This window comes from Halichoerus grypus, chromosome X, assembly GCF_964656455.1.
Source record: "Halichoerus grypus chromosome X, mHalGry1.hap1.1, whole genome shotgun sequence".
Classification (NCBI taxonomy): Eukaryota; Metazoa; Chordata; class Mammalia; order Carnivora; family Phocidae; genus Halichoerus; species Halichoerus grypus.
Window position 1 is genome coordinate 32,882,885 of NC_135727.1, and position 26,291 is coordinate 32,909,175.

Consider the following 26,291-nt stretch of genomic DNA (forward strand, 5'->3'; position numbering starts at 1 on the left):
ATCCCCCCACCCCCCTCCCCTCTAGAGCCCTTACACTGTTTGTTTTGTGTAGCTCTAGATCCTGAAGGCATCAAATTCTTACAGTGTCCTTGTTTTCTCTTCTTGAGTTGGGGTTCTAGAAGTACTCCTTCTCAGAGAGATCCTCTGTTTTGTAACTTCTACACTGTTGGTGGGAATGCAAGCTGATGCAGCCACTCTGGAAAACGGTATGGAGGTTCCTCAAAAAGTTGAAAATAGAGCTACCCTATGACCCAGCAATTGCACTACTGGGTATTTACCCCAAAGATACAAATGTAGTGATCCAAAGGGGCATGTGGACCCCAATGTTTATAGCAGCAATGTCCACAATAGCCAAACTATGGAAAGAGCCTAGATGTCCATCAACAGATGAATGGATAAAGAAGATGTGGTATATATATACAATAGAATATTATGCAGCCATCAAAAAAAATTTTTTTCTCATATCAGTGAGATCATATGATAATTGTCTTTCTCCGATTGACTTATTTTGTTTAGCATAATACCCTCTAGTTCCATCCATGTCATTGCAATTGGCAAGATTTCACAGTTAGTATACTACAGTCCTATTGGTGTCATTGTCGTGTGTAGGGGAGACAGAACTTTCTATAATTTTCTGATTAAATATTAGTCGTTCAGTAGGTTTATGCCTTTGGTCTATGATCTTCACAAGTGTTTCTTCTTGTAAAGCTCTCCCACCTTTTCTTTGGTGAAACTAGAAGGCTAGAGGGGGCTGCAGTGGGAGAAATGCCATCCCTGCAGGTGGAAAAAGGCTCCAGAAAGGTCTTTCCCCTGGAGAGCTGGCCTTTCTTATGGAGAATGCTCTGGGTGTATATCAGAATGGTTACGTTCCCCTACTTCTGCCAGAGACATGAAAGGATTTTTCTTGGCTCTTTAATAGAGAAACTGATAGAATTCTTGAAAGTTAAACTCAAAAGTGTGAGGGCCCTCCTAAGTCTATGGCCCTCAGTTTTTCTTCCTTTCACATTCATCCACATTCAGCCTCTAACAATCTATCAGAATTACCATTTAAGCATTCTTGCCAGTTTATGGCTCCAGCAGTTTCTGCTTCAAGTAAGCAGATGACATTGATGGTTTTCCTGATTGCCTGTCTTCCATTATTCATGGGGTGGTATTCCTGCAAACCAAGGTTTTTGATGGGCTTCTTTGATTTTCAGTCTGTTCAGCTTTTCTCTTGTAAGGATGGGAGGAGTGACTTGCAAGCTCTTAGCATGTCAGAGCTCCCTCCATAATGGATTGTGGTACTTTGGTCCAGGTTGCTGATAAAGTAGTAAGAGTATGTCTCATAAACCAAATAGAAACTTTTAACGTGTGCTTATAACAATTATTTGTGGTTTTTTTCTTTATAGTTGAATAAGTATGATTCACGTTTTTCCAGCTTGTGGACATGTCTGAAAGAATTTTATCAGAGTTCTGTCAATATTTAATAATTTTGTTACTTAGGGAAAAAGTATAAGAGTGTTCTCTTTATTAAGTCCCCAAAACAGGGTGCTGTGGGATAGCTATTATGTCCATTATATTTGAGGAAATAAAATTTTGATGAAACTTATTCCTGACATGAGTCTCATTTCTTAGTGGTACTGATCTGTTTCAATGAATCTCTTTTATGATTTGTCTCTATCTCAGATATTTAACTCCAAGTCTAGTTTACTGAGAATGGACTTAGATTTAGTCACAGAATATTAGAGTTAAAAGAAATCTAAGTGACTATCTAAAGGAGTGATGTGATTTACCCAGAGCCACAAACCAATTTAGAGGTTGTATTGGGTCTGGAGCTGAGGTCTACTGTCACATGGTCCTTAAATAAATAAATAAATAAATAAATAAATAATTTGGTTTTATTTAGCAAACATTTATTGATGCAAGGATTTACATTATGCAAAGTTACTTAAGAATTAGTTCTTACCATCCAGGTGTTTTCAACCCAGTTAGGAAGAGAAGACAAGTATACAAGTACTTACTCTACATTGTAGAAAAGATTAAGTGCTAGGGGAAGGGAGATTCTGAGTTGGGACACAGTATATCTAGGGGGGAAATCGGTGATGTCAAGCTCAGTGCCCTTTTTAATCTGTCTTTTACCAAAAATATTGTCTGAAAAGAATTCTTTTGTGCTTTGCTGAATGTTCAGACTCTAAGATTTTTTCTTCTATTTAATAAAATAAGTATAAAATATTGATTAGGAATTTGAACCCAAATAAGACAGACCTATGTTCAAAACCTAGCTTTATGATATGTTAACTATTTGACTAAGGACAAGTTCAATTTGATTTAATTCAACAAATGTTTGTCAACCACCTTCTATGTGCCAGGCACAGTTTTCTAAACGCTCGGAAATACCTCAGTGGAAAAAAAAGTTGAAAAATACGTTTGCCTTATAAAGTTTACATTCTAATGAATGCATGTTTTAATAAAATAACTGCATACAATTTATTGCATGTAATTTAACTGTGCATAGATCTTCAAGAAACTTAGTGATAGAACTTTTCTGAGCCTCATTTTCCTCATTTATAAAATGAGGTGTTACTGCTGCTTACCTCATAGGCTTGTTCGTAGAATTAAATGATTTAATATGTAATGCTCTTAGTGGAGTGCCTGGTATATAGGCCAGCTGCAATAAATGTGAACTGTTGTCATTGTTAAGGGCATAATGATTCTTATAAACTGAATTATATCCTCCCAATTCACATGTTGAAGCCCTAACTGCCAATGTGACTGTCAGTATCTCCTATTTGGAGGTAGGGCCTTTAGGAGATAGGGCCTTTAAGGAGGTAATGAAGGTTCAATAAAGTCATAAGGGTGGCGCCCTAATCCTATAAGACTGAAATCCTTATAAGAAGCAGAGGAGGCACCGGAACTCTCTCTGCACTGGCACACATAAAGAAAAGACCATATAAGGACACAACGAAAGAGTGCTGTCTGCAAGCTAAGGAGAGAGGTCTCAACAGAAACCAACCCTGCTGACGTCTTGCTCTTGGGCTTCCAACCTCCAGAACTGAGAGAAGATAAATTGCTGTTTTTCAAGCCGCAGAGCCCATGGTGTTTTGTTATTGCAGCCCAAGCAGGGTAAAATGGTGACTTATTTGGGCATGTAATTTGCTGCTCTTGTTTAAATAAATAATGTCCTTAGTTTGTGATTTGTTTAGTTCTTTCCTGGACTAAGCCAAGTGCCACCTATTAGTATAAAAAATAAAAGCATGATACTTTTTAACAAAAAGAATTGCTCCTGTGCCCATTGTGAACAAATATTACAAATATTACGAGATGGGGTTTAGTGATGCTAGGCTAATGACGTCATACCCCACTATGGGAAAACTTAAGGAACAGCTATGAAGCAAGACGGGGCCACGGTATACAAATGCCATTCAAAGATGCAAACTTGCCCATTCCGAGGTTGCCATTTTGTTTCATGATTTTGGACTGACTCGTTACTTGAATTTGTTAATAGTTTTGAGGTATAAATGACATAACCTAAACTGCATATAATTAAGTTGTGCATTTTTAATAAGATTTGACATACAAAAACACCTGTAAAACCATCACCATAATTAAGGTAGTGAGATATTCATTACCCCCAAAAGTTTTCTCATCTATCTTCATACTCCCTTTTGCTCCTCCTGAACCTCTCCACCCCATCCAAGGCAACCATTGATCTGCTTTCTGTTATATAGATTATTTTGCACTATATTGAGTTTTATGTAAATGTAATCAAACAGTATGGACTCTTGCGTGTGGCTTTGTTCATTGAGCACAATCTTTTTGAGATTCATCCATATTGTGTGTATCAATGGTTCATTCCTTTTTATTGTGGTGTTATATATAGTCTATTGCCTAAATATACCAAGTTTATCCATTCATCTGTTGAAGAACATAATGGTTGTTCACAGTTTTTGGTGATTATGAATAAAACTTCTTTGAACCCCCATGAAAAATATTTGCATGAAGATAGGATTTTGTTTCTTTTGAGTAAATACCTAGGAATGGCATGACTGGATTGTAAGGTAGGTATAGGTTTAACTGTTTATAAAGTTGCCAAACTGTTCTCCAAAGTTGTACCTTTTTACATTCCCACTACCAATGTATGAGAGTTAGTTTTCCACATCTTCTACAAAACTTGGTATGGACAGACATCTTAAATTTAACCATCGACTAGATGTACAGTGGTATCTCATGGTGGTTTTAATTTGCTTTTCCCTAATGACTATAAAGCTAGTGTCTTTTCATGGCTTATTAGCCATCTATATATCTTCTTTAGTGAAGTGACTGTTGAAATCTTTTGCCCGTTTTTAAATTGGGTTATTTGTGTTCATATTACTGAGTTTTGAGAGTTCGTCGTATATCCTGGAGATCTCTTTTATATGATGTATGATTTGCAAATATTTTCTCCCAGGCTTCAGCTAGTCTTTTCATCTTTAGCAGTGTTGAAGAGTGGGTATTTTGATGAAGTCCAGCTAATCAATTCGTTTATGGATTATGCTTTTGGATCTGTATCTAAGAAAACTTTGCTTCATCCAAAGTCACAAAAAAGTCCCTGCTAGGTCGCATGTTGTCTTCTGGAATTTTTATAGTTTGGGGTTGTAAATTGCTCTCTGACCATTTTGAGTTAATTTTAATATATGATCTGGATCAAAATTTATATTTTTACATATGAATATCCTGGGTTTTTGTATCATTTATTAAAAAGACTGTCCTATCTCCATGGAATTATCTTTGATGCATAGGTTTGTAAGGTAGCCTTCAAATTTTCTTTTCCTTTTTTTTAAGGATTTATTTATTTATTTGAGAGAGACAGAGAGAGAGAGCGTGAGGCGGGAGGAGGGGCAGAAGGAGAATATCTTCAAGCAGACTCCCCTCTGAACATGGAGCCCGATGCGGGATTAGATCTCAAGACCCATGAGATCATGATCTGAGCCAAAACCAAGAGCTGTACACTTCACCCACTGAGCCATTCATGTCCACCCATCCTTCAAATGTTCTAAGCTCACTTATTAGTTCTACAAGTTTTTTGTAGATTTTATTGAATTTTCTACATAGACATGCCATTTTATTTCTTCCTTCCCAATCTGGATGCTTTTTATTTCTTTTTTGTCTAGTTGCACTGACCAGAACCTCTGATACAATATTGAATTGAATGAGAGTGGACGTCTCTACCTTGCTTCTAATCTTAAGAGGAAAGCACTCAGTTTTTCACCATTAAGTATGATGATAATTGTAGGTTTTTGTAGATGCTTTTTATCAAGTTGAGAAAGTTCCTTCTATTCCTAGTTTGCTAAGAGTTTTTTTTTTTTTCACCTCTATTGAGATATACACTAACCATCCCAATCCATGGAGAATACATTCCAAGACCCCCAGTAGATGCCTGAAACTGTGAATAGTACCAAACCCTACACGTGCTATATTTTTTCCTACACATATATATCTATGATAAAGTGTGATTTATGAATTAGGCACAGTAAGAGATTAACATCAATAACTAATAACAAAATGGAACAACTATAACAACATACCATCATAAAAGTTATGCGACCATGGTCTCTTTCTCTCTCTTTCAAAAATATCTTATTGTGCTGTACTCACCCTGCTTCTTATGATGGGAGATGATAAGATTCCTATCTGGTGAGATGAAGTGAGGGGAATGACATAGGCCTTGTGACATAGCTTTAAGCTACTAATGACCTTCTGAAGATACATCAGCAGAAGGATCATCTACTTTCAGACTATGGTTGACCACATGTAACTGAAACTGCAGAAATTGAAACCCTGGATAAGGGGGACTACTGTAATCGACACATAACATTGTGTAGGTTTAAAGTATACAATGTGCTGATTTGATACACATATATTACAAAATGATTACCGCCATAGCATTATCTAACACCTGCATCATGTCACATAATTACCATTGCATTTCTGTGATGAGAACATTTAAGATCTATTCTCTTGGCACCTTTCAAGTATGTAATACAGTATTATTAACTATAATCATTATATAGTAGATCCACAGAACTTATTACTCTTACTGGCTGGACGTTTGTCCTCTTTGACCAGCATCTCCCTTTTTCCCCCACCCCCTAGCCCCTGGTAACCACCATTCTGGTCTCTCTCTCTATGAGTCTGGCTTTTTTAGGTTCCACATGTAAGTGATGTCATACAGTTTTTATCTTTCTCTGTCCGAGTTATTTTAACTTGGAGAGTTTGTTTTTAATTACAAATGGATGCTTGATTTTGTCAAATTCTTTTTCTATGTCTATTGAGATGATCATATGATTTCACTTCTTTGGTTTGTTAATATAGTGAATTACATTGATTGATTTTTTAATATTATACCAAACCTGCATTCCTGGGATAAACTCCCAGGTTTATGATCATGATCTATTATCTTTTTATATGTTGTTGGATTAAGTTTGCTGAATAAATAAATAAATAAATCCTTATCTTTCAAACTTATTATCTTTTTCTATACATCTTTTGTTTTTGCATCAATATTTGTGAGGTATATTGGCCTGTAGTTTTCTTATCTTGTATTTGTCTGCTTCTGCTATTAGGATAATGTGGCTTCATCAAATGAGTGAGAAATATCCCTCTTCTTCAATGTTTTGGAGGAGTATGTGTATGTGTAAGTGCAGAAATCACATTATTTTTTCCATAAGTGTTTGGTACAATTCACCAGTAAAGCTATATAGGCCTTGAGATTTTTTTTTGTGGAAAGATTTTTAACTAAAAATTCGTTACCTTTAATAGATAGGTTGTCATTTCTTTTTGACTGAACTTTGATAGTTTATGGCTTTCAAGGGATTTTTCCATTTCATCTAAGTTGTTGAATTTGTAGGTATAAATCTGTTGATAATGTTCATTTATTATCATTTTTAAAAGAATATGTAGTGATGGTACCTCTCTCATTCCTGATATTGGTAAATTGTGTCTTCTTTCTTTTTCTTCCTGACCTGTCTGGTTAGAGGTTTATAAATTGTATTCATCCTCTCAAAGGGCCAGTTTTTGGTTTCTATTATTTTTCTGTTTTTTTATTTTATTGAATTCTCCTTTTAAGGTTATTATTTCCATTGTCTGCTTACTTTGGATATAATTTACTCTTTCTTTTACAGGTTTTTAATGTGGAAGAACATTTTTCTTCTCTAATATAGGCATTTAGTGCTAGAAAATTCTCACTAATACTGCTTTAATGGCATCCCAGAAACTTTCTGGATGCTTTATTTTTTTTTCTTTTTATCCTTGGTTTACAGCAACTTGAATATGATGTGAGTTGGTATAGAGTTCTTCTAAACATGATGTTTGCTGAGCTTCTCCAGATTGAACATTTTCATATACCTGGGGAAATTAAGCACCATTATTTATTCAAATATATTTTGTATCACCACTATCTCCATTAAGGAGTCTAATTACATGTATATTAGGTTACTTGAAATAGTCCCGCAGATCACAGATGCTCTTTTTTGTTTGTATGGTTTATTATTTTCCATTCTTCTACTTTCAACCTACCTAAATTGTTATATTTGAAGGTAATTTCTTGTAGATTGCACCTAGTTGGATCTTTTTTTTTAAATTGAAGTATAGTTGACACACAATGTTACATTAGTTTCAGGTGTACAATATAGTGATTCAATGTGAATGCTCTTTTAATTTCACCAAATTATTTTTTGTCTGTGTTTAATTTCGGATAGTTTCTATTGTTATATCTTTATAACATAACCTTATCTTCTGCAATGTCTAATTTATTGTCAATCTCATTCAGTGTATTTTTTATCTTATATATTTTAGTTTTCATCTCCAGGTATTTCATATGAATCTTAACTTTTGGAGCATATGCAATATAGTTACAATAACTTTTCATGTTTTGTCCACTAACTACAACATTTGGGTCAGTTTTAATCAATTGATTACCTTCCTTATTATGGTGTTTTCCCATTTCTGTCTTTAATTAGATGTCAGACATCAGAATTTTTACTTTGTTGGGAACTGGATATTTTTACATTCCTGTAAATATTCTTGAGTTTTATCTTGGGATGCAATTAAAATACTCAGAATCAGTTTGATCATTTTGAGTCTTTCTTTTATAATATGTTAGGAAGGACCACAATAGTGTCCTAGGGCTAATTATTCCTGTTTACTGAGGCAAGACCTTCTTAAACACTACACTCACTGCCACATGAATTATATGTTTTTCCAGTCTGGCTGATGAAAATAGGCATTGTTATTGGTCCCATATGAACATGGGCCACTCGTCTCTAATGTTTTTGGATTATATTCCCCACCTGCCCCCACCTCATGTAATTTCCTCATACATATGCGTTTATCAGTTCTCAACCAAATACTATAGGGGCATCCCCTGAAGATCTCTAGGGTTCTCGGTCTGTGCAGCTCTCTCCTGTGTGGTATTCTCTTCTGTGAACTCTAGTTACCTTGTTCTCCCTGGACTTTCAGCTCCATTTCCTTACCTCAGAGATACCAAAGGTTCCCCACCTGGATTATCCTACCCTGCTTAAAAGCTTGGAAACTCAAACAGATAAATTCTCAACAAGATCCTAGCAAATTGAATCCAACAGTACATTAAAAGAATTATTCACCACGATCAAGTGAGATTTATTCCTGGGCTGCAGGGGTGGTGCAATATTCATGAATCAATTGATGTGATACACCACATTAATAAAAGAAAGGATAAGAACCATATGAGCCTCTCAATAGATGCAGAAAAAGCATTTGACAAAATATAGCATCCATTCTTGATAAAAACCCTCCACAAAGTAGGTGTAGATGGAACATACCTCAACATCATAAAAGCCATATAGTCAACACCCACAGCTAATATCACCCTCAATGGGGGAAAACTGAGAGCTTTTCCTTTATGGTCAGGAACAAGACAAGGATGTTCACTCTCACCATTACTATTTAACATAGTGCTGGAAGTCTTAGCCTCAGCAATCAGACACCAAAAAGAAATAAAAGGCATCCAAATCAGCAAGGAAGAAGTCAAATTTTCACTATTTACAGATAACAGGATACTATATGTGGAAAACCCAAAAGACACTCCACCAAAAAATTGCCAGAACTAATACACAAATTCAGCAAAGTCGCAGGATATAAAATCACTGTATAGAAATCTGTTGCGTTTCTATACACCAATAATGAAGCAGAAGAAAAAGAAATCAAGGAATCTATCCCATTTACAATTGCACCCAAAACAATAAGATACCAAGGAATAAACCTAACCAAAGAGGTAAAAAATCTGTGCTCTGAAAACTATAGAACATTGGGGAAAGAAATTGAAGAGGACACAAAGAAATGGGAAAAAATTCCATGTTCATGGATTGGAAGAACAAACATTGTTAAAATGTCTATATTACCCCAAACAATCTACCCATTTAATGCAATCCTTATCAAAATACCACCAGCATTTTTCACAGAGCTAGTACAAGCAATCCTAAAATTTGTATGGAACCGCCAAAGACCCCAAATAGCCAAAGCAATCCTGAAAAAGAAAAGCGAAGTTGGAAGCATTACAATTCTGGACTTCAAGTTCTATTACAAAGCTGTAGTAACCAAAGCAGTACTGGCACAAAAACAGACACATAGATCAATGGAACAGAATAGAGAACCCGGAAATGGACTCACAACTCTATGGTCAACTAATTTCGACAAAGCAGGAAAGAATATCCAATGGAAAAAAGACAAGTCTCTTCAACAAATGGTGTTGGGAAAACTGGACAGCAAATAAACAGTTAAGAACATGAACTCTGAAGTCACCAGCACATCTGGTGAACCTCGGGCCTCACTGTGCTGGGACATACCCTTTACATCATGATATAGAGGTGACATGGAAACACGTGTTGTCAACTGGACAATAAATCCAGCGCTGAAAGGGAGAAAGGGTTTAACACAGTTTCTTCTCCTCTGGCTGGGAGAAAGCCCAAGAGTATTACTCTAGGGAAAGGCCTTTCACACAGAACAAGTGGAGCGGGGGATAAGTAACCACTCACCTCCAAAAAATCATTCAACTCTTGGAATAAACAGGTAAGAATTGCCTAGTGTTCAAGTTGAATTATAAATCTCATTTCTTAAGAGTTCCATGTTCAAGAAGAAGATGTAATGGTATGAACTATCCTTAAACCATATATACACCAACCAGAATATTTGAAGAAATTAAAAGTACGATTTTCTGTGTAAGATGTACCCTCAGATAATAGGGCTTTGACTATGATAGCACAGCCTTCATTGTGGTCTTTTTTATGGATAAAATTCTATGCCACATAATTGAGCTTCCCAAAATCAAACTATGAGAAAAAGAATTAGGGTATTGAGACAGATGCTCTTTCTGTGATTTACAAGAAATACCATTTCTTAATAAGACATTAATTAGTGATCACTCTGCAGAAAACATCCTGTGTACTGAAGCATGTAATAAACTGTCAGGAAAAAAATTGAACCAGCAACTAACCTTTTGAAAATTTCCTTTAAATTTATTTGATCTTTTTCATAAAAAAGAAGGTGAAAAGACTTATTTCTTTCCATTTTATTCTTGGTTTGGATGCAGGCAAAATATAAGCAGGAATTGTAAATAAGAATGTAATATCTAGCATGCATAAATGTGCATCACCTACGGTTGAGCGATTAGAATTGTCTTGCTGTTCTCTTTTCAGTTTATTTTATTAGAAGGATAAAACTTTTCACTTTATTGGTCTTAAATACAGGAATTAATATATCAATAGTCAGAAAAATCTTTATCCGCCCAAAATAAGATTAACAGCATTTTCATAATTAGACCAAACTAAGCTACCATGCCAGGTCTTTCAACATGTTTTATCTTCTTCAGTCTTGGTTTCCATTTAACTTGGCAAATAAACATCAACCTCTTCATTTAGAGTACAGTGCAATAAAACTCTTAAGCATCATAAATGGATTAAATTCCAGCTCTATGGCACACCTTTTAATGTAGAAGATAGAGCTTCTCCCCCAAAGATTTTCCAGTCCAGTGAAAACACAAAACCATCAAATGCCCTGCAGACCCTCTGGAGGTCTGAGAAAGGAGTGGTAAGTACAGGTTCGAATGAATAGAAAGGCTCTGTGAAGGAAGTGTCCTTAAGGAACAGGTGGGAATTAGATAAATAAGGGATAGAACAGAGGCCATTCCTAGATGTGGGAACAACATGGAACTAAAAATGAGATCGGTGTGAAAGAAGAACAATTCATGCTGAAATCTCATGATAAGGAATTAGTGGAAATAGGAGTGGGGATAGAAAGTAGATCCCAAACATGGAAATCATGCAAAACTATTCAAGATGGATGCACTGACAAGTGCATCATTAATGAATTCTGAGCAGAAGAACAATGTGCTCAAATTTGCGTCGTAGGAAATTAGAGGTTATATGAGGAAAGACAAGATACAAGATAATGTAACAGGCTGCTACAGTCATCTAGGTTTAAAATAGAGAGGAAAAATGGAGAGCATTGCACAGGAAAAGAAACAAATCCGTAATTATACCAGGAGATTTTAGCACAGATTTTCCCCAAAATTGATAGATCACACAGACAAAACACAAATAAGGATATGAAAGACACGAAAAACACAATTAAAAAGCTCTATCTGGAGAATATACATCTGTACCCATCAGTTAGATGATACACAGTCATTTAACACAGGTATTGACCACGTTTAGGTTACAAAACATGTCTAAAAATAAGATATATAGCCCACTTTTGCTGATGACTATGTGATAAAATCAACAAAAAGAGAGTGACCTCCATATATTTAGAAAATGAAAAACAAAAAAAAATTCTGTGTAATTTATAGCCCAAAGAAGTCATAACAGAAATTAAAAAACGTTTGCAACTGAACAATAATAAAAACATGACCTTTCAGATTAAGGATGAAGCCGAAATGGTACATAAAATAAAAATGTATATTCTTAAAATCTTCTCTTCCAATATAGGATTTTAAGGATAAAAATTGCCTTTGTAGCCAAATTAAGAGGGTAAAAAAGGTACAACAGAGCCAACTCAAAGAACTGGAAAAAGGAAATAATAAATACATAATAGATAGAAGAAAATCAATCTCATGCAAAAATGGTAACAGGAAGAGAAAACCGACAAAATCAAACGCTGGTTCTCTGAAAGGTCTAATAAGAGAGAAATCTCTGGCAAGATTCAAACTCTCTAGGATAACTTCCATGAATGCAGAGATTACATTTGCATTTTCGATGTTGTTTATCATTTTTTTCCCACCACTTTACCCCTGGAACCTAGTACAGATCCTGAAACATCTGGTTTGTCGATTAATACTTACTCAAGAGATGTTGGATTTGAGAGGATGAGCTGCCATCCAAATGGAACCAGGGCCTCCATAGAAGTCTGGGCCCAGCAGAGAAATGGGGGGAATGAAACAACTTCTCTCTGGACCTTAAAAATACAAATAGAAAATAGATTTGAAATTCGTTCACATTCTTTCTAGCCCTCAGATTCTGAATCTGAATTTGCAATGTAGTTTTCTCAATTAGAAGTCACAGATCTATTGATTTGTTTATCTCTTTGTTGTGTCTCTTTCCCCCACTCAGCTTCCTTGGGTAACCTTGTCTGTTTCACTTCCGATGTCTACCCAAGACCTCAAGCTGACCCGAGCATTTACCAGCGCTTGATAAATGTTTGTTAGCTGACTGAATAAACACTACGATGGAATAGATTTAAGACCACCGAGTTTGAAGAGAGACCTACGGGTCAGGAGCAGTGAGATATACGTGTATGTGGCTTGGGCGAAAAGGGAGAGTTGTAGTTTTAGGAGGCCTCGGAATAGAGGTACCAGCTGAAGCTGTGAGGAAAGGAATCATTAAAGAAAACAAAATTGCGGGGCCTCTCAATTTTTTTTTAATAGCATATAATTTTCTACTTTAAAGGTAATGCAGAGTCATTGTATAGAATTTCAAAAATAGAGAAATGTACGAAGAGGAAAGCCACACTCTTTAAAAATGGGTTTGAAAGTGCCTGTGATTCACTTAAAACTCTAGTTTTGTTGTTGTTTTTTTTTTTTTTTTTTAAGATTTTATTTATTTATTTGACAGAGAGATAGAGAGAGAGAACAAGTAGGCAGAGAGGCAGGCAGAGGGAGAGGGAGAAGCAGACTCCCAGCTGAGCAAGAGCCCAACGCGGGGCTCGATCCCAGGACCCTGGGATCATGACCTGAGCCGAAGGCAGCCGTTTAACCGACTGAGCCACCCAGGCGCCCCTAAAACTCTAGTTTTAACAAGATATATCAATTGTCTGTTCCGTGTAAGGTTGTGTGTGGGCGGGTGGCAAAGGACTGTGAGTTACTAAGCAAGCAGGAAACGTGGTCCCTTTAAAGAGTCTGCAATTAAATCGGGGGGGGGGGGACAAAACAAGCCCCATGAAATAATCAAGAATAACTCCAAAGCATTACATGCTGAAGAGCATAATCATGCATAAAAATTAAAACTTAACAGAGGTGTAAGTCTGTGATCAGTGTGGGCTGGAGCATGGAGTTAGAGGTTTCACAAAAGAGGTCCATTTTTGCTTAGGCTAGGACGGGATCCCCAGGCAGGTAGGTGGTGAGGGTGACTAGGAGGGTAGGGAAGCAGGGAAATGGAAAGGGAGTGACTGTGCTGTTTGAGAGCTCTCAGGTAACGCAATGGCCTGGTGGCCACAAGGCCCAAGACTTAGTCTCATCTGTGTCACTAATCCGATGTGAGTTCCCAGAGAAGTTGCCTCAAGCTCTGTACCTTCGTAGGAGTAGAATTTCTTCTAGCTCCCATTGTAAAGGAGATACCCATCAAATCTGTCATTTCCACTACCACTCGCCCAGCCTGCCTCCTTTGACTTTCACATAAAGGCTGTCGTTAATGGAGAACGCAGGTTGATTTGAGAGGAAGAGCATTTATATAGGTAAAACCTGACTTCCCCCAACTACGATACTTTTTGCAGACTTGAGAATACTTTCCACCTGAGGCAAAGCCAAAGGCAGATTGGCATAACGATTGGTCTAAAAGCTACATCACCTACTCACTGGGCTCTTCAGCCTACACGCAGGATGGGAAGAAGGCTCTGAAACACGAATTTGTGTAATGTGAAACTTTCCCTAAGAAGGACCAAATTGCACAGTTAAGTACTTGTAACCAGGGATATGTTCAATGTTTTATAAGTACAGTGTAATTTTCAGAATCCACAGGCAATTTCCCTCCTGTGGAGAAATCCTCCTGCCAAAGGCAGATGAAACCCTGCAGTTTTAAAGGCAATGCCTTCCCTTTAGTCCCCCTGACAGTTTTAAAAGTTCTCCTTCTTTCCCTTCCTTCTCTCTCTCTCTCTGTCTCTGTCTCTCGCTCTCGCTCTCTTCCTTCTCTTTTTTCTTTCTGTTTTTTCTCTGTCTCTGTCCCTCTCCTTTCCCTTCTCCCTCTCTTCTCTCTCCCTCTTCCTCTGTTTCTCTCTCTCTCTTTATTTCTAAATTCCTCTCATTTTTCATGTGTAAGGCAGTTTCACTCCCTCTCCCCTCCAATTATCCATTACAGTTAAATTTCCCTCCATAACCCTTATTGACAAAGTTTTTTTTTTTTTTTTTTTCTGGGAATCTACATTCAGACAGTTGAAGTCTTTCTTGTCAGCTTGAACTCAAGGAGAAGAACCAAAGGTGTGTTCAGGTTGCATAATAAAAAGAATAATGAAAATTCATGTCAACACGTCAACGAAAAGCCCATGAAAGTGAGATCACACAGTACACTGTTTTATTAATATACAGTTGAGTAAAAATGTGAAATCTGTCAGCTAGAGCAGCCGAAAATGAGAAGTCTCAGTTAGTATTCAGAAGAACAAGCTCTTCGTTGAATCAATTAATTCTTGCATTTCATTCTGGAAATGCAGGAGTTAGATTCTTTCCGGGGTTTTTCATTCTATTCTGCAGATCTGAAACACATCTCTTTTATCCTGACTTTGCTATCATTTAAATGTCATTGGTGGATAGCTCTTGAACTCTCATTCTCTTCTCCCCTTCATATAACTTTTTTCTGTCTTCCACAGAACCCCAAACATGAACCTTCAGCATATATACCAATCAAAATGTATTTTTCCTTTTTTTTTTTAATTTCGAGCTGCCTAGAGATGGTATTACTAATGGTCATGATTTTTATGCTTTCAAGAACAACAAGATTATTCAGGACCAAAAGTAGAGGCATTCATTTCCTTATTTATCTTTGGCTGATTTCAATCAAAAGAATTGTCAAATGTAAGGCTGAAGGAAAATGAATATATTGTAGGTAAGATGTCTTATTACCTTCTCCTGTATCAATAATTTTTAGGGTTTGCAGTTCATAAAAAACAAACTAAAACAACCAACAAAACAATAATAAATGCCCAACAAATCTCTAGGTACTTGCATGTTTTTCTTTCTTGAGATCTATCCACTCTAAATTTGATTTATCATCATTGGATTCTGTTGAGCTAAATGGGTAGTTCTGATGATGTAGGGAACTTGTTTGTTCCCCTAGTATAGATCAAATAATTGTAGCACATTAATTCATTTATTCATTTTGATCATTTTTAGATGCACTTGTCCACCACGGGCAGGGGGGGTGGATTTTTCCTGCTCTGATTCTGTGCTTAGTAATGTAATCGAAAAAGATAAAAAATCAGAAGGAAGGCCCAGATATGCAGGGTTCCTGAGGAAAAGTGCAAAGGTGTTTTGAACTTTGGCTGCCTCACCTGGAACTGCTCCAGAAGATCTATAATATGCAGTTACTGCCATTATAAATCACAGCCATTAGAAAAGTTCATAGTTTTTAATCATTCATTAAGAAAAAAATAATTACTATACTCATACTATAGGACAAGCTTTGTATTAAATTCTTGATATAAAATACAGGCTTTACCTGCAAAGTATTCATAGGGCCCTTTTTTTTTTTTTTTTTTAGCTTTTTATTTTATTTTTTTTAAGTCATCTCTACACCCAACGTGGGGCTCGAACTCACAACCCCGAGATCAAGAGTCGTGTGCTCTACTGACTAAGCCAGCCAAAGCCTCCATAGGGCTCTTATTTTTAATCCGTTAGTCATGTTCAAGAGTGTCATAGTCGATGTCCTCAGGCTCAGAATAACAAGGTACAGGTGGATCTCCATTCCATCTTATTTTTTCTTGAAAGCTAAACTCTAGGTAGACAGGCATTAGTCTTCCTTCACATAATCGTAATAGATAAGGCTAAACTCATTTGGGCATAATCACTCTCTAGACGATGCAGAGATACAGTTTTCTCTCCAGAGAAAGCAATTTGTCAAGCATTATTTTATGAGATAAAACTAGAAAAAAGAAAGAAAACGATCCTTTTCATTCTTACTGCCATTGTCTTGTGTCAGGTACTCACTATTCCTCACTAATACTACTCTACTATCTCTTACTGTGTCTCGTCCTCTTAAATACGTCCTCTATACTACCCATAAAGGGATTTGTCCACAAATACAAATCATAGCACTTCATTCCCCCAAGGGAAAAAAGTGTAGATTGCTAATCATATCATTCAGATTTGATTCTAAAGACACCAATTTAAATCCCTTTATCCACTAGTCCCAACACATAGATTTTTCAAAAATCTCATCTCCAGCTGGAGCCCTCTGCACACTCAGGCTCCAACCACGATGCCCACAAAATTTAACAAGCAAGCGACATAAGCTCATATCTCCATGTGTTTACTCACAACTACTCCCACTACCTGAAATACATTTCCCATCTAACAAAATTCATTTTATTCATTGCAGCTCACCTCAATGCCACATTTATTAAACCCACCCTGATTCTCGAGGTTGAGATTAATCTCTCTTTTTTAAGTCCCCCCCACCCCCGAGCACTTTGTTTAAATCCTTGTTATGGCATGTAGATCATTCTAGTAGGTGTGTGTGGAAGCAACGTTCTGTGTCTTCTTGGGTGAGTTTAAGTAGCTTGTGTCTTTCTGAGAATTGGTCCATTTCTTCCAGGCTCTCTAATTTGTTGACATATAGTTGTTCATAGTATGCCCTCAAAATTCTTTTCATTTTTATATTTCCATAAGGTTGGTAGTACTGTCCCTGCCTTCATTTCTGATCTTAGTAGTTTTGAGTCTTCTCTGTTTTCGTGATCAATCTAACTAAAGGTTGAGGTAACATCCTAAATATTTTTTTGCCTTCACGTGTGTATGGTAATTCTGCTTGTGGCCGCAGTACACTTTTTGTAATATCTAAGCTAGCTTCAGCTCAAACACGGCATGTGCACTGTAAAAACTCGACTATCATCCATATATCAAAATACTTGATAAGTAAAAGATTAAGTTTAAAACAAATTCATATTATGATAAGAAATTGCAACACTAAATTTCCCAGTGAAAGAACAGATAAACTATTAGTTTCTTTTCCAAAGTCTCTAAACATACCACTTAATTTCTTCACTTTTAAGAAAACTGAGGTATAATTTACATATAACATTAGTTTCAGATGTACAACATGATTTAATATTTGAATAAATTGTGAAATGATCGCCACAGTAAGTCATTAACTTCCATCAGCATACATAATTACAATTTTTTTTCTCGTGATGGTAAGTTTTAAAATCTATTCTCTTAGCTACCTTCAAATAGGCAATACAGTATTATTAACTATAGTCACCATGTTGTACATTGCATCCCTGTGACTTACTATTTTTAATTGGAATCTTGTACCTTTTGACTCCTTTCACCCATTCTGCCCACTCCCCACCTCTGCAACCCCAAAACTGTTCTTTGTGTTTATGAGCTTGTTTTTTTTTGACTCCACTTGTAAGTGAGATCATATTGTATGTGTATTTATCTGACTTACTTCATCTAGCATACTGCCCTCAAGTTTCATCCATGTTGTCGCTAATGGCAAGATTTCATTCTTTTTATGGCTGAATAATATTCCATTATATGTATATATATATATATATATATATATATATATATATATATATACACACACACACACACACACACACACACAACACATCTTCTTTATCCATTCACCCATCAATGGACACAGGTTGCTTCCATGTCTTAGTTATTGTAAATAATGTTACAATAAACATGAGGATGCATATACCTTTTTGAGTTCGTTTTCATTTTCTTTGGATAAGTACCTAGAAGTGGAATTGCTGGTTTATATGGTAGTTCTATTTTGAATTTTTCTTTAAAGATTTATTTATTTATTTATTGGTTTGTTCATTTATTTATTTAGAGAGCACGTGTGGGGGGTATTGGCGGAGGGGAGGGAGAGAGAGTCTTAAGCAGGCTCCATGCTGAGTGCAGAGCCCCATGTGGGGCTCGATCTCATGACCCTGAGCTTATGACCTGAGCCGAAACCAAGAGCCAGCCGCTCAGCTGACTGCATCAACCAGGCCCCCTTATTTGTAATTTTTTCAGGTAACTCCATACTGGTTTCCATGGTTGCTGCACATTCCCCCCAGCAGTGCACAAGGGTTCCCTTTTCTCCATATCCTTGCCAATGCTTGTTATTTCTTGTCTTTTTGATAATAGCCATTTTAAGAGACTAGAATTGTGCAACGCCATCAAGCACACAAACATCCACATTTTTTTTTATTTGTGTTCATTCTTTTCTCTTTCTGCTCCTCAGTGGATAATCTGAATGGATTTGTCTTCAAGACTGCTGATTCTTCCTTCTGCTTGCTCAAATCTGCTGTTGAACCCCTGTAGTGAATTTTAAATTTTAATTATTTTACCTTTCAGCTTTAGAATTTCTTTTTTTTTTTTAAAGATTTTATTTATTTATTTGTCAGAGAGAGAGCACAAGCAGGTGGAGTGGCAGGCAGAGGGAGAAACAGACTCCCCGCTGAGCAGGGAGCCCGATGTGGGACTCGATCCCAGGACTCTGGGATCATGAACTGAGCCAAAGGCAGACACTTAACTGACTGAGCCACCCAGGTGTCCCTTAGCTCTAGAATTTTTATTTGATCCCTTTTTTATAATTTCTATTTCTTTATTGACACTTTCTATTTGATGAGACATCATTCTTTTGGTTTATTTTTAGTTCTTTGTTCATTGTTTTCTTCAGCTCCTTGAGTGTATTTAAATGATCAGTTGATTTGATTTCCTTTTCTAATATGTCCAGTGCTGGGGTTTCCTCACAGACAGTTTTTATTGCATTATGTTTTTATGTGAATGAATCATACTTTCTTATTTCTTTACATACACTGTTAATTTTATTGAAAATTGAACATTTTGAACATTATAATGTGGCAATCATAGAAATCATATTTCCTTCCCTCTCTGGGGTTTGTTTTGCCATTTCTTGTGGCTTATTTGCTTGTTTAGTGACTTTTCTAAACTTTTTTTGGTAAAGTCTGTAATCTTTGTCATGTGTGGGCTTGAAGTCTGTCTTCCAAAGATGGTCAAATGGTCAGCTACTATTTTGACAGTTTTTTTTTTAAATACCTGAAGCCTAAATCAATCAATCAATCAGTCAATGGAATAACAATCTCCCAATCTTTTTTTTCTTTAAAGATTTTATTTATTTATTTGAGAGAGAGAATGAGAGACAGAGAGCATGAAAGGGAAGAGGGTCAGAGGGAGAAGCAGACCCCCCGCTGAGCAGGGAGCCTGATGTGGGACTTGATCCCAGGACTCCAGGATCATGACCTGAGCCGAAGGCAGTCGCTTAACCGACTGAGCCACCCAGGTGCCCCAATCTCCCAATCTTTACAGACTGAATCTGTGTTAGAACTTTTCTAGGCCATTGATAACTCTGCCTTAGTTTTCACTTCCTGCTTATACAGCATCTTTAGATCAGCTGGAGGTGAAGCTTAGGTTTTCTCTGGACTTTCCTGAGTATGTGGGCAGTCCTGCTCATGCCCATAGCCATTTTGAATTCCTGGTATATATGGGACCTTTTAAAAGCCCTTTTTCTGTCTCATATCTTCTTTCCTAACATCTTCCTTCCCAGGTTTTCTGGTCTATCGCTTGCCCAGACCCTTGTTTCTTGCCGCAATCTGCTAGGGCTAAAACTTGCACCTTTAAATACTTCTGGAAAATGTCACTCAGAAAGCCATCCTTGCCCCGGGAACACTCCTCATCGGGCAAAACAAACGCAAGCTCATGGGCTTGTCCTTCATGAGCCATCAGGCAGTTGAAATAAGACAACCACGATTCTTTAAGAATAAGGTCCTAATCATTCACTCTGACACTTACAACCTGCACCGTTACCTCACGGCCACTCTCAGTCTAGGAATTGGCAATTTAAAATGCCACATTACTCTCTTATTGCAAAGCAGCACCTTCTTACCTCGTTAAGCTTTCCCCTGGTTGTTACAAAAATTTTACTCAATTCCAGAGTTCTGTAAAAGTTGACCATGACAGTTTTTGCCAGCTCATTAGTTGCTATTGTGGAGATGAAATCCTGGAGTTCCCTACTCCATCATTTTCCAGAAGGCATCTTTTGAAATCAATATATACATACCATACTGGAGCATTTCATTTTCTTTCCCAAAAAGATAATGTCAGTTTTGCTTCTGGTTGTAAGGGAGTAAAGGTGTATAAAATTAACTTCCAGCCATAAAAAATTAGAAAACTGGATCATATATATGAAACATCTGTTTTCAGTTGTTCGACTGAAAAGGGCAACATAGGATTATGATCCTGGAAAAAAAGAAAAAGAACTTAGCTAAGCCCTACGATTACCTGGCTTTCTGTCAGGAGGAAATTTCTGGGCCTCAGTGCAGGGAGGGGAAACTCAAACAGAGCCTAGTGTTCTTGCTGAGTTAAATAAAATCATATATGAGTTTTAAGAGTCTGAGGCAGCTAGAAATTGACGGGCAGGATACTGAAAAAAAGGGAGCTACAAAGAAAAAGGGATCCAGAGAATTGTATGAGTGGCTGAATGTTCATTTGCATGCATATAAAGTGAAATCCCCTGATGCCTGGCCAAGTGCAACTTCCAGAGAAGAAAATAATTACAAGAGCTATAAGGCAAACTATCCCAGAGCTCACACAGGGCAAGGGATCATCTGAGCTCCTATTAGGCAGAGTGAAGAGACCTCACTGACTACACAGAGCATTCAGCATAGGCCCTAGGATTATGCTTTAGTAGGGAGCAAAATTAACCCTGGTCTAAAGGCTGATCTAGACGCACCACAACAAAACTATAGAACAGTCAGAGAAAGGAGCAAGTTATCTGCAAGTTACTAAAACGCCTGCCATATGCTTAGTATGTCCAACAATTTAAAGAAGAAAATGAGAGGACAGCAAAGTATTTTTTTAAAAAAGATTTTACTTATTTGACAGACAGAGACACAGTGAGAGAGGGAACATAAGCAGGGGGAGTCGGAGAGGGAGAAGCAGGCTTCCCGCTGAGCAGGGACCCCAATGTGGAACTCGATCCCAGGACCACGGGACCACGGCCTGAGCTGAAGGCAGTCGCTTAAAAACTGAGCCACCCGGTCGCCCCGACAGCAAATTGTTTTTTTTTAAATCTAGAGGTGAAAATGCAATATTGGAAATTAATATTTTACTAAATGAGATTAAGAGTAAATTGGACAGTGTAGAAAAAGAGATACATGAACTTGAAGATCTAGCGCTAAAAATTATCCAACACAAAGTACAGTACAAAGGTTTATCAATCAAGTTAATATCAGTAAAACCTGACACAGTATCAAGTATTCTAACAGACACATAATTGGATTATCAGGAGGAGTGGGAGAGAAATCTATTTGAAGAAATAATGGCTGAAAATTTTCTAAATTTTTGAGAGATAGAACACACAGATCTACTAAGATCAATGGAGGACTGTCAAGATTAAACATAAGGAAAACCAGACAAAGGTACATCATACTCAAATTGCTTAAAAGCAATGTTAAATACTAAATCCTACAATAAGCCAGAGATAAGAAGCATGTTTCATACCAAGGACAACGATCAGACTTTGAGCATATTATTTTCAGAAACCATGCCAGACAGAAAACAATAGAATCACACCTTTAAAACACTATGAAAAAAAGACAGTTTAAAATTCTATAACCAGAGAAAATATATTTCAAAAGTGAAATAAAAACAAAAGTGAATAAAATTTGGCCTCAGTGGACTGTCACGAGAAGGTATGCGCAAAGTTTTTCAGGCAGAAGGCAAATGATACCAGATGGAAGCAAGGATATACACAAAAGGAAATGAAAAGCATAAAAAATAAGTATATGATTAAATGTGAAAGGCATTTCTTTCTTATTTTTAACTTCCTTAAGAGACAATTGTTTAAAAAATAATAACACATTGTGAAGTTTATAACACATATAGAAATAAGATCTTATTTAACACTACTTGTGTAACACTAATGTGTTAGTATACATTATGTGCTAATTAATATAATATACTAATATATATGCTATATACTATGCTAGTCCTATATTGGTGTATAATGTGTACTAACACATTAGTACAAAGGAAGGAAAGGGAAAATGGAAGCCTACTTTTGAAAGGTTCTTATATTTGATGTGAAGTAATACAGTATTATTTGAGGTTAGATGATGGTAAGGTAAGGGTATATAGTATAAAATTTAGAGCAATGACTATAAGAGTAAAACCAGATGGTTAGTTAATAAGCTAATTGTGGAGACAAATAAAATCTTAAGTAAGTAATTAGTGATTCCAAATGAAAGCTGGAAATAGAAAAGAGAATAAAGAAGAGAGGACTCAAAAGCAAAGTTGGAGGACTTACACTACCAAATTTCAACGCTCATGAAAAGTTAGAGTAATGGTACTGGGATAAGGATAGAAAGATAGATAAATGGAATAGGCCAAAGTCCAGAAGTAAGCCCTTACATTTATGGTTGATTTATTTCCAATAAACGTGCCAATGTAAATCAATAAGGAGAGGAAAGTCTTTTTAAATAAATGGTGCTGAAACAATTGGCTATCCATATGGAAATAAAATCACTTTGAAAATGACCTAACACCATATGCTAAAGTTATCTCAAAATGTGTCACACACCTTAATGTAAAGACTTAAATTATAAAACTTCTGGGAAAAAAGACACAGGAGAAAATCTAATTAGGGAAGGCAAAGTTTTCTTCTATAGACACAAACTGTATGAACCCTGAAAGATAAATTAATAAATTGGATTTCCTCGATACTGAAAACTGTGCTTTTCAAAGAACACTTATACTATTGAAAAGATAAGCTCCAAAGTTATTGACAATACTTATATCTGACAAAGAATCTGTGTCCAGCCTATATCAAGAATTCTTACAACTCAGGGTGCCTGGGTGGCTCAGTCGTTAAGCGTCTGCCTTCGGCTCAGGTCTTGATCCCAGGGTCCTGGGATCGGGCCCCACATCGGGCTCCCTGCTCGGCAGGAAGCCTGCTTCTCCCTCTCCCACTCCCCCTGCTTGTGTTCCTGCTCTCACTGTGTCTCTGTCAAATAAATAAATAAAATCTTCAAAAAAAAATGTTTAAAGAATTCTTACAACTCATTGATAAGAAGATAAGCTCGTGATAAAAGCTAAAATGAAAAAGAACGTCAATGCCATGTGTTCACGTATGTGGAGGAAACGTAACTCTCATGCACTGATGGTGGGAGCATAAAATGATACAACCACTTTTGAAAACAGCTTGGCAGCTCCTTAAAAGTTAAATGAATACTATGACCCCAGCAATGCCACTCTTAGGGAATTTATCCAAAAGCAAAAACCTGAACATGAAGGTTCATGAAATCTTTATTCATTGTAGCCAAAAACGGTGAACCACCCAAATATCCATCAACTGGTGAATGGATAGGCAAATTGTGGTCTAAACAACAACAGAATAATACCGAGGAAAAAAATGGATGACTGATACACAAAATAACATAAATGTATCTCAGAAACATTCTTCTAAAGTAAAGGAACCAGGAAAAAAATCAATACATATTCTATGATTCCATTTTTTTTAAAGATTTTATTTATTTATTTGACAGAGAGAGAGAGCACAAGCAGGGGGAACAGTAGAGGGAGAGGGAGAAGTCCATTTTTTTATAAAGCACTTTAGAAGTCCAAATTTAATCTACAATCACAGGAAGAGCAGTGATTCTCTGAGCTGGGAGTTGGAGAAGGGTATTGACTGGAAGGGGCATAGGGAAATCTTCCATGATCGTGGAAATACTGTATATCTCGACTGTGGAGGTCGTCCCACATGTGTATCTATCTCAAAGTGCCTCAAACTGTGATCAAAATGGGTGCCTAACATTGTAAGTAAATAACCTCTTTTTTTTTAGATTTTATTTATTTATTTGAGAGGAGAGAGAGCATGAGAGAGAGAGAGATATCACAAGCAGTGGGAGAGGGGTCGAGGGAGAAGCAGGCTCCCCGCCGAGCAGGGAGCCCAATGCGGGACTCGACCCCAGGACTCTGGGATCATGACCTGAGCCGAAGGCAGGCGCTTCACTGCCTGAGTCATCCAGGCACCCGTAAATAATCTTTTAATAATGTCAAGAAGAGGATGGTTTCTTAAAAATGACAAATACAACAGTATTTTATTGTTCTGTGTGATATTTCCTGTGTGATGGCTTTTCTCAGTAATAAGACTGATCTGTGTATTTTCTGTCCTGCTCCTCCATTTACTTAATATTTAGGAAAGAAATTTCAGCATACACAGGGCAGCCATTTAAACATGCGGCAGGCTTACACAAATTCAAAAAGCATATGAAATAAGGAAGAAAGGAATGAAAGAGGATGGGAAATAGGAAGAGAGGAAAGGAAGGAGGAATAAAGGAAGGGAAGAAGGAAAATACCATGGCAGGATACGGAGAACCTCAGGAGCCCTAAGTCTGACCTAATCCTGGCTCTAGGTTTGTTTTCGCCCGTTCAGGCTGCTGTAACAAAATACCACACACTAGGTGGCTAATAAACAACAGAAATCAATTTCCCACAGTTCTGGAGGCTGGAAGGCCGAGATCAGGGTGCCAGCATGCTCGGATGAGGGCCCTCTTCTGGGTTGCCGGCTTATTACGCTGTTACATGGTAGAAGGGTCTAAGGAGCTCTGTGGGCTCTCTTTTATAAGAGCACTAACTCTATTCATGAGGGCTTCACTCTGATGATTTGGGCACCTCCAAAGGCCCCGCCTTCTAATACCATCATACTGGGCATTAAGATTTCAGCATATGAATTTGGGGGGATGCAAACATTCAAACCATAGCAACCATAAATTTTCTACCCTGAATTAAGCCACTTTTTCTTTTCCTCTTCGTGCCTCAGTTTCCCTACTTGTAAAAGAGCAGGGAGTAGGTAGGGGCGGACTGAATCATTTCTAAGTTCTAGGTTTCTAAATTTCTGAATTTTATATCTCTAAAAAATGATATCTACCTTCAAATCCCATTTTAAAAAGAAACCGAGTTGATTCGGTTACGTATTCTGGGATAGTGAGGTGAGAGGTCAGGGGAATCGGCTCTGGAACCAGACTTCTTGGGTTTAAATCCCTGTCCGGCCACGGGTTTGTCATGTGACCTCGAACAGATGACTTCACCTTAGTGTCTCCATTAGTAATAGAGAGACCAATATGCGTAGCTGGGGGTCTCATGAAATGAGCCCTGTGATGCATGCAAAATGCGTGGCACAGCGCTCGGTCCATGGGCTAACCTCAACAAATACTTAGCCTGATGCAGCGAGTCAGATGTCAGGCCTTGTGACTTTTGTGCCACACCTATTTATAAACATTCAAAGAAGAGTGACCCACAGAAGGGCTGCTCCTTCTGGGAGGGACCACCGTCAGCATGGTCCAGCTATAGAACAATATCAACGGACTTACATCTCCTTTAAACATATGTAAGAAGGCAGCCTAGTTAGAGACCCTGTTCCATGCTTTGCCTGCCTCTTTTTCAGAGATGTCCTTATTTGAAGGGTCAAGCATCTTCCATAAAACTGCTTTCATTTTCATGGAACTAGTGAAATCTCCCAGGGAGAACTGAAAACACTCCCTTTCACCGTAGGCAGTCAGGCTCTTCCCCAGTAGATGCGTTTAATGAGCCAAACACGAGTAGGTCAATAGAACATACAACTTTGTAGCTGGCTTGGAATTTGCTGTTAATATATTCATAATGGTTTTTTTTTTAGCACACATCGTCTCAGCTTTCTTCAAGAAAAATAATGTCAGATTGATAGGTTGTTCAAGTCACTGAAGGAAGAACGTCTGTCAGTTATTTCTGTTGATAATATACAAACTGTGTTTTTTTTTAAATGTTTCTTGGAAATATTGAGGGTTTTTTTTCCCAAAATATTACAGACTGTTTAAAAAAATGG